This window comes from Convolutriloba macropyga, chromosome 14, assembly GCF_964194025.1.
Source record: "Convolutriloba macropyga chromosome 14, txConMacr16.3, whole genome shotgun sequence".
Classification (NCBI taxonomy): domain Eukaryota; kingdom Metazoa; phylum Xenacoelomorpha; order Acoela; family Convolutidae; genus Convolutriloba; species Convolutriloba macropyga.
The window spans coordinates 20,424,283-20,434,496 of NC_134481.1; the positions used below are offsets into that span (position 1 = coordinate 20,424,283).

The 10,214-nt window shown below is 37.4% G+C and overlaps 1 protein-coding gene across 1 annotated transcript in view; it reads left to right on the forward strand.

The window, feature by feature from the left end:
- Positions 1 to 795: 795 nt before the first annotated feature.
- The window catches only part of LOC142353412 (small ribosomal subunit protein eS6-like), a 330,099-nt gene continuing 320,680 nt past the window's right edge, over positions 796 to 10,214 (forward strand). The window contains exon 1 of the mRNA XM_075405644.1: positions 796 to 805. The gene's annotated coding sequence lies outside the window, so the exon portion shown is untranslated. The remainder of the gene's footprint in view (positions 806 to 10,214) is intronic.

The following is a 10,214-nucleotide window of genomic DNA, read 5'->3' on the forward strand; positions in this document are numbered from 1 at the left end:
CTAGTTGTAACTCCAAATTCAAAGTGGGTTCTTAATCTCAGCACCTCCCCGTGTACTTTGCATAACCCCGTTTATTGTGCACACTACGGGCAAAATAAGCAGCTGAAACTAATATCAATGGAGACGATGAACACAAAGAAACCAGTTTCTCAAATCCCAGACCTCATTGGTGTTTAAAATCCTAAAATTTGACATTGTGGTCCAATGTATTAAATTAAAAATTTACCAAACCACCACTTAATTTATGAAAAACTCATTTCTTCAAGTGTTACAAAATCTGCCATATAGACTCATGAAAGACAGTGCCCTTCTGTCCTGGAGGGCGTACTTGATTGATCGATGCAATATGATTGCTAGGCCAGCAATACGAATAGCAATCTCTCATTTGATTTTACTTCTCTATTTGAACATCCAAATTCAAATTAGGTTCCCAATCTGCGTCAGCACCTGAGGTACTTTGCATATCCCAGTTCAGTTTGCACACTATGTGCAAAATAAGCAGCTGAAACCAATATCAATTGAGACGATTGAACAAAAAAACCGAATTCTCAAATCCCAGACCTCCTTGATGGTTAAAATTCTATAGATTTGACACTGTGGTCAAACGTATTAAATTAATATTTTACCATACCAACACTTCATATTTGAAAAGCTCAATATTTCAAATGTTATAAAATCTGCCATATGGACTCATGAAAGACAGTGTCCTTCTGTCCTGGAGGGCGTCCTCGATTGATCGACGCAATATGATTGCTAGAAGAGCAATACGAATAGCAACTTCTCATTTGATCTTTTCTTATTAAATGACCCAGAGTACAACCGATAGGATATGGGGAAGTTCTTAAGCGAATTATTGGTTGAACTATCGTCGATTGTGTTAAAACTGACCTTCAGATATTAGGTGGTGGTTAACAACTTTGTATGGGTCAAAAAAGAAAAATTGAACTTCCTATGCATTCTTTGAGTGCTGCTTTTTATATTACAGATTAGGAAGCGATCTTGATTATTGAAGCAAAACAACGCTTTCAACGGCCTAATTTGTGATAGTGCCTTAAATATTGTTGAGGAATTATTTCCTTTTCTCTATCATTCTTTATGTAAATCACATCGTCAACCATCAAGTTTGTTTATTGATAAAGAAATAATGCTCTTTTAGGAAAGTACAATCAAAGGGGATACCCTTGCAATGTCGATGTATGAAAATGCCATTTTCCGCACAACTGAAATAGTGGAGGTTTGATTATAATTTCAAAAGTGGCATGCAGAGGATTGTAGTAACCTTTTCGGCTCTTTTGATGACAATAAAATGCTTTTTGTTTCATTCAAAAATACGGTCTTTTTTGTTTACCATCTTACCAAGTCCCGTGCTATTAACAAAAAGGTCTTTTGAAAAATCACAGCAGATTTTTGTCCACGATCAATTGGAGATAGTTGACGGTTGTAGAGTACCTAGTTGTGTAACAAATTCTGATAATGCAGATAAGAAATTTGCAGAGAAATCACTTAAAAAGCAAATTGTGGTTTTAAAAAGGAGGCCTTTGAAGCCAATTTTTCCTTAAATGTATTTAATTTGTTCGCTTCATCAAATTAGCAGAAATTGACTTTCTCAGCACGTACAACACCTAAAATTGGAGATATGTTAAACGAATTTGAGAAATCAACCAGCGGTAAGCTTCTACTCAATCTACTGAAGAATCCCGCCTCCAAAAAAAACGGAATATATTTCTTTGTCGATAAGGAAAGGTGGCCTAAGTACTTATAAACGCGAAGACCGTTCTTGAAAATATGAACAACCAATTCAAATGTCAAGTCGCTCACCCCTATCTCTGCCCGAAGCGAAAATAAAGTAAAACAAAGTACATTTGAAAGAAAAACGAGCAAGAGCCAGGTATCAAATCGAGAAAACAAGAATTAACAGCTAAATGAATAAGAACGAAATTCGCTCATTTGACTTAGCTAGGGAAAAAGGAGCGTCATTCAGATTGAATGCTGTGCCCTTGAAGCAATAAAAATTTGACCTAACGAAAACAAGTTTCTTGATGGAACTGCCGGTTGCTATGGTTTTGATCTTTTCCAGATGTCATAACTATGCCTATCAATGAAAACTTCACTCTAGCAAATGCCCTAAACTGTCTGCGAGGAGATTACACTCACAGGAGACATAATGAAATTCGGGATTGCTTTGCTAATTTGTTAAATGATTTCTGTCATTATGTAAAGATCAAATTTTATTTTTCGCCGTTGCAATGGGAAATATTTGCTCTTAAATCAACGAAAACTGAAGATGATGCAAGATTAGATATCAAACTCAACGGACTTTTGGAATTCAGGTTCATCAAAATATATTTTGATGTAAGAATTGCCAACCTGCTAGCAAAAAAGTAGTAGCCCTGAATGCAGTAGCCAAGCCTAAAAGTATTGCGATTCTATCAAAATGAACAAGGATAACAAAGGAAAAAACTTTAAAAAAAGAGTCTTCGAAAATCACAAATCTCTGCGTGGTTATGCAAAATTTAAAAAAAATGTCAACGGAGATCTCACAGCCGAGCAGAGACAACAAAATGGTCAGAAGAGAAGGCAACCGAAGAAAAAACTAAATGCAGAGTTAAGCACTTCAACCCCATAGACGATCAACAGAGGCAAAAAGTTCAGCTTCCAGAAACCGTCCCAGGATTTCTGACTTAGGGCTTCATGTTGGAACATTGAAGGCGCAGGAAGGAATGAGAAATAATCAACTATAATTGAACCCTCACATGACTGTTTTAGTTTGACGGAACTGTCAATGTTAATGAACTCTAAATCTCTAACTATATATGTACAAAAAATCAAAGCCAACAAGCATTCTACAGGCCGTCCCAAATGCGGAATAATAATTTCTATCCACCAACGTATCGATTCAAACTTTACAGGCAAAGACAGAAGTGGCCAAATCCTTGCAGTAGAACTAGTTAATCTCAAATTTATAGCAGCCTATTTCCAACCAAAAATTAAAAAGGAGCATATAAAGGAAAAAGTTAGTGGTAGTCTCAATAAACTTGACTTGAGGATTCACACAACAGTGGAAGTTGACCTAAATGCTAGGCTGGAAATAAGATCAAAGAAAGATGATCCTCTCATCAGTTTCTTTCACACCCCGAATTTTTCCCGCCTTAAAGACTGTAAATACCACACAATTGTTTCTAAGAAGAATCTAGCACAATTGATTTGTTCCTCTCTTTACTGTACCTCCAAATTCAAATTAGGTTCCTAATCTGCGTCAGCACCTAGTGTACTTTGCATATCCCAGTTCAGTTTGCACACTATGTGCAAAATAAGCAGCTGAAACCAATATCAATTGAGACGGTTGAACAAAAAGAAACTGGTTTTTCAAATCCCAGACCTCCCTATTGTTAAAATCCTATACATTTGACCATGTGGTCCAACGTATTGAATTAAAATTTTACCATACCAACACTTCATATTTGAAAAGCTCATTATTTCAAATGTTATAAAATCTGCCAAATAGACTCATGAGAGACAGTACCCTTCTGTCCTGGATGGCGTCCTCGATTGATCGATGCAATATGATTGCTAGACCAGCAATACGAATATTAATCTCTCATTTGATTTTCCTTCTCTAATTGTACATCCAAATTCAAAGTAGGTTCCTAATCTCTGAGTCAGCACCTCCCAGTGTACTTTGCATTTCCCAGTGCATTTTGCATGCTATGTGCAAAATAAGCAGCTGAAACCAATATCAATTAAGAAGATTGAACAAAAAAAAACCGGTTTCTCAAATCCTAGACCTCAGAGATGGTATCAGATGCTATAAATTTGACAACGCCTTCCAACGGTATACCAAGATATTTTTCCGATCCGTCCCAAACAATTTTTCCAGACAAATAGGGCAATGGTTTGACAGCAAGCTGTATTACTTGAACGAACGAGAGAAATTAATTTTTACAGATACCTTCCAACTTTGGGAGAACGGAAAACAACTTGTGGCAGCCAAACAGATATACAAAAAACTTAGAAGAAGAGAAAGACGTCTTATGAAACAAAAAAGGAAACCAGCCTAATAACATTTGCCGAAAATAACGAGAAGGACTGCTTTTCTCTGTTGAAAGTGAAACAGCAAACTCATTAGCTTGCAAACAGCCTTTCAGAGTCTGGCCACACGACACCAAGATTCCGACCTACATTCTTTCGGACCTGCTAATATCCGACAGCGAAAATACACAGTTTAATAACAAGAGCGGGCAACAATCACGCCAGTACAAAATGGCATCATTACATTATAGGAGCCCAATATCGCATTCGCGGCAGTCAAATTGAATAAAGCGACTAGGGTTGACTACAGTTGGGGGAAAAATCTTATATCTTTATATCCAGTAAGGAAAGAAGTCTGGATTGAATTGGTCTTGTACATAAAAAAACGCAAAATGTTTCCAAAAGATTGGTTAACAAGAATATTTATTCCGATTTGCAAAAGAAAGGCAGAAAGGACAATCCACACAAATACAGAGGAATTGTGAAAGAAAAAAATCATCTCCAATTTTTAATTACACTCTCACCTCTCGAATAATATGGTGGTCTGAACACATCAGCAGCTTTTTAACATCACAGCATAGACTTCGGGCTTATCTTTTGACTAACACATCAATTAGGAAGCTTGCAAAAGAAATTGAAACCTCAATGGCATCTTGCAACCAGATACGTTTGTTTTGTTGACCTTGATATAGAGTTAGACAGAATAAACAGACAACGTCTGCTCCAGAAGCTACTTGACCTTGTACTGCTAGAAAATTTTTTAATACTTTCCATTGCCTCCTAAATGAGAACATATTACAGCTATGAACAATTGGCTGCATAATTGACCCAATCACTATGAATTCACGTATGGCGCAGGGTGATAAATTGTCATTATCTTGCGTCCTAATCTATATCTCGGAACTTGATAGCAGGGTAAATTATTGCACGGTACATTCAGTCTTTTAAACAGGTGATCCTGTTTTTTGTCATTGCAGAATTCTTTGCATGCAAAACGCCCTCGAAAGACTGTCGATGTAATGCAAGACTACCTCCATGAAGACAAACGTACCCAAAAAAAGTAGCAAACAATAAACCCGAGTGGACGTAGGAAAACCGCAGAGCGTATTTTCTGTGATAGTTTTAAACAATGCGCTACGAGACAGCTCGACTAACTGTGAGTTGTTCCTAATTATAATCTTGGCGACAAAAAGCAAAAGGAGCACATGCAGACAAAAGCGGCAATATTGGCTCTAATCTTGCGTAATGAAATGAACTTTCGTAGAGTCATCCTAGAGTCTGCTACGAGACTCATCAATTCAAAATTTATTTTTCCCGGCACATACTTTTTAAAAGTATACAAAGTTACAAAAGACCACTACTATTTGCAAAAGAAGAAAAAATAAAGCATCTTCTTCAATTAACGGAATGGTATGGAAAGAAGACGCCCTACAATGGGCCTGATAGACAGCCTTTTTTTCTCTCCGGTAGTTTTCATATCTCCAAAGCGACTGCTTTCACAAAATCTCGTATTGTCATCTTCTACAGTCTTATTTGCCACCATAAATTCTGCGCGCCGAATCACTGTTATTCAATGAAGGATCACTGGCGAGTCTAGGCATGCATAATTTATGAATCATGCATAGCGAAAAACAACCAAATTCTTGAGTGCAATGCCCTTCTTTCTCCAACCACTATATTGATATAAAGTATGTGCTATTTAGCCAGTGTTTTTTTTTTCAATCCATTCGCTGATTCAATATACAAACCGGCTGTCGAACAACATATACATCAACCCTCCACTTTCGACGTCAATGCGCTCATTTGCTACGAGAAGAAAATAGAACTTTAAACAACGGTTCCTCTTTCTATTCCGACATCAGTGCATATCGCTATCAGATATCAGTTGAAATTATTTAGCACCATATTTTTTAACAAGGCCCTCGTGACCTAATCCTAACGTTATGCATGTATTTCGCCGTCTTCCCTTATTACTGACATGTTCCTTTATCTAATATACTACCAGAATGAGTTCTCCTACCTGCTGGGTAATGACGAGTTTCCGCTGCCGAGCAAATCAAAAACTTGATTTTGTTTTGCTTTGGCTTCCACTGCAATGACATTTAACTACTACAATAAAATTTACAATAACGTCGGATCCCAATCTGAGATGCTTTTGAGATTTTTCAGAAGGCTTTAATTATTTTTAAGCCACATAAACAAGAATATCGAAATTGACATCAAAGAACAAACTTGAGCAGCTCGGGGTAGACAAAATCTTTGACTATGAAAAAGATTGCACCCAGGTGGGAAATGGTTGCTCTGCGCACAATGGACAAGATGGAGCGCCCTCTCTACAATAACTTAAAGCAATCTCGGTGCTTAAGTGGTTTGCACTTGGCAGCCTGATATCAGAGAGCTTCTACTTGAATTTTAAAGAGCGCAAATTAAAGCAATGTAGCTACTGCGCTCATGTCTCACCGAAGCCGTCGCTTCTCATTTTCTTATGGCCCGACACATTTTCAGTGCAAGTGTTTTTGCTCAAATTACAGTATTTTTTGACAGACGTAGTGCTGAGAGGGCCCCGGGCCAGCCAATATTCACCCAGTGTTTGGGAGGGAAATTTCTGTATTTAGCTTATGAAAAAAGAAGATTCTTTAGTGGGTAAGCATCTGACTATGATTATTGCGGAGACACCGAGCAAATCGACTGGAAATAATCGGTTCATTAACTGTGAAACTAAGTTAAATGTTGAAAAAATAAAAGCCAATAAGTCTAAATCTTAATAATTAAAAACAAATGTTTCTATAAATAGCATCATCAGGTTATCGACTTCACTCGTTGAGGGTTTTCGGCCAACACGAACATATATCTACGATTATTATAAAGATCATTTTCTTCTTGGAATTGAACAACTTGTTTAACTGGAATTTTTCAGAAATTTCAAAAATCTTTGATTTTCAAGTTTCGAAACGTGCCGCTCTTTTTCTCTTCTGAAATTTTTTTGGACAGTTTTACAGAATTAGCGTTCTTTTTTATTGTTCATCGCAAATTTTGGTCGTTAAACTATTTTCAGACCAGCCGCCTCACAAGTCGCACTAACCTTCGTTGCTTTATATGCAATGCTTCTACGGTGATCAATTTCTCCGTTTCACTACACTGGTCAATTGGTCAATGATACTCTTCGGGTGAATCAAGTTCCCGGTGCTTTGTCATCTTCTCCGAAATATGACGGGAAGTTTGACATCCACTAAAAGAAATTTTATATACTACGTGAGATTTCAGTTTTTAATCAAATTTTGGCTTAAGGAAAGGCCAGCAAGTTTTCATTTTATGTGTCATTAATATAAAATAAAATTATTTTTTTTGAACAATCAGGTAATTTCTGATTGGGATCTTTGTTTAGGCCTGGCTCGGGAACACAATTTACTTCTTTTAGTTTATCTTCGAACGATTTCATCCAAATGTTTGCCAATATGATCGCCAAAGATGCACCAATTGCTAGGTTGTCTCCTTGGCAACGTTAATGAAACGGAAATTGGTTTCATGTGAAGTGCAAGATGATAAACGGTGAAGAAAACGAAATAAAGGGAGTTTTTGTTTGGTTTCGTAGTCACTGGTCACCCAAAACAGAACTCGTGATTGATAGAAAGTTTTTTGCGCGATATGTTGACGAAGTCGTCTGGACCACAAAATCAACAAGCGACGAAATGCTCGGAAAAGCTAACGCATTCCAAGAAAACCTTCATTTTACATTAGAAGGTGTAGATGGAAATGGTGAACTTGCTTTTCTTGACATGTGTATTAGCGAGGAAAATAAAATTTCAGTTCATGCAATTGGTACAGTAAGCCAACAGATACCTCCTTAATTTTAAGCCTTTGTAGTGGTGCCGCATTGCAACTTAAGAAAAAAATTGAGCAAGGCACTTTGCATAGGATTTTCCGTTGCACTATCAGTTGGAAAAGTTTTGACAAGGTGCTTAAAACAAACCCGGATATATGTTTGAAAAATCAGAACCGTGCGGAAATTGTAAACGAAACGCTCGTTGTAGGAAAACAGAAGGCCTCAAATTCCGAGAGAGGAATATACCATTGAACAGAAATAATCGAGAGGAAATCCCTATTTTTCAATGCAATACAGGCAATTCAAGCTTGCGATTGAAACAAAACTACAAAAGATAATTTGGTTAAATATTATCTTACGACTATGAAAATGAAAGCTTGCTTGCCTTCGCTTAATTCGAATTCCGATAAAAATCTCACGTGGGTTATGAAATTTCGGATCTATTCTGTTTCGGCCCCCCCAGTGTTTTTTTATGACCCCCAGTAACAAATTATAGGTTGTTATAGAGCACGTTACTATGTAAGAAAATGGCACGTGCGCCCGGGGGTCATAAAAAACTTATGCTCACTAAGCTGGGGGCCAACACAGAATAGATCCGAATTTTCTTGTGGATGTGAATCAACCGACGTCGGTCAAACTTGACGTCATGGTACCACGAGGATGACAGAGCACCAGAAACTTGATTCACCGGTCGGGCATCATGTTAGTTACTGCTGTGTTTCGTCAAAGGCTCTTAATTGGCGTATCATTGGTCAGTGCAGCGACACAAAAAAAGTGATCACCTAAGAGGCACATAAGGCAACGAAAACCAAAAATAAACACGCATGACTAATACCGAGGCGGGAGCTGACCCTCAAGTATTAGTCTGACGTAAAATTAAGGATGAAAAAACTAGAGTTAATATACAGAGACCCCTGACCTGGAGATTTGTTATCTCCATGGCGTCAGAGAGAGAGAGAGAGAGAGAGAGAGAGAGAGAGAGAGAGCGAGAAAGACTTAATTCTCAAAGAGAAACCAAATGTATTAGCATATGCTCTTCATAACAACACAATTTGAACAAGTACATACAACATAATAGGTACAGATTAAGTCAACTTAAAACTTTTTTTTATCAAATCTTTGACAGCTTTTCTGTCACTCTTACTGATTCCGGTAATAATCTTATGACGAAAGAGATAATTAGCCATAACTGTACTCCGTGAGAAGAATGATTTTGAGTTGCTAAATTTGGGGTCGATTACAAATAAGCAGGAGGAGCAAACACGGTTTTCACTTTTGTTAGCATTGAAGGCGATAAATTGATCGTAGTTAAGTTTGTATTTATTGTTCATGAGTTGTGCTAGAAAAACAAAGGTCCGGAACTCGATAAGATGACACATCGGTAGTATGGAATGCTTTTTGAGTAGTGATTGTTATGGCCTTTTTGTTCCAGAAATCCATTTGAAGCATTGCATTTGAAACTTTTCCTTTGACTTCAGACGTGTTATGTCAGGAGACCAAATTGGTATTCCATAGAGAAGTACAGATAACACTACGGATGCATAGAGTTCATACTCTTTCCATGACGGAATTTGCCATGGAGTTTTCTGTTTAAAAGCGTGAAAGCATCTCGTAGCCTTATTCAACTTTGTTAACACGTGCTCTGTCCATTTAAGGTTTTTGCTAACGATTATTCCAAGATCCTTTATATGAGCAACATTATCTAAGATATGGCGATTCATTTCAACAGAGGAAGACCCTTTCAAATTAAGACACTTTGTTTTATCGAGATTAGCGATCATTCCGTTTGTAATGTTCCAGTTGTAGAGCCGCGAACGATCATTATGAAAATTCAAAGACGTTAAAAGGAGTTTAAGGTCATCTGCAAACATCCAGGCTAGACAGTCTAGAAAAATCGCTCTCTCTCATCTTCGGATCTCTTCCGTTTGTGCCCCCCAGCATAGTGGGTGCATTCTATTTGCAATCCCCAGACGCACGGGCCATATTTTTACATAATGAATCACTATGTAATGACACGTGCTCTGTACCGGGGGGAGGGGTGCATAAGTGTGATTGTCACACGTATATAAAGATGTACTTAAAAACCTTGGGTTTCAAGGTTAAAGATTTAGTTTAAAACTTGATTTATTACCTGATTTATGGCTGACACAAGGTTGATAGGTGTCAGAAAAGAAAATAGACCTTTGATTAGACAAAGCTCGGGCTTTGTCAATCGGGCTTAGACAAAGCTCGGGCTTTGTCAATCGATTTATGATTCTTTTTGTCACCAAATTAAATTCACCTAAATTGTTGATCTTACATCAAGAGGACTGTGGCTGTTTTTTTTTCATTGAAGCTGTCAATTTGAGTGATGCGATTTCGA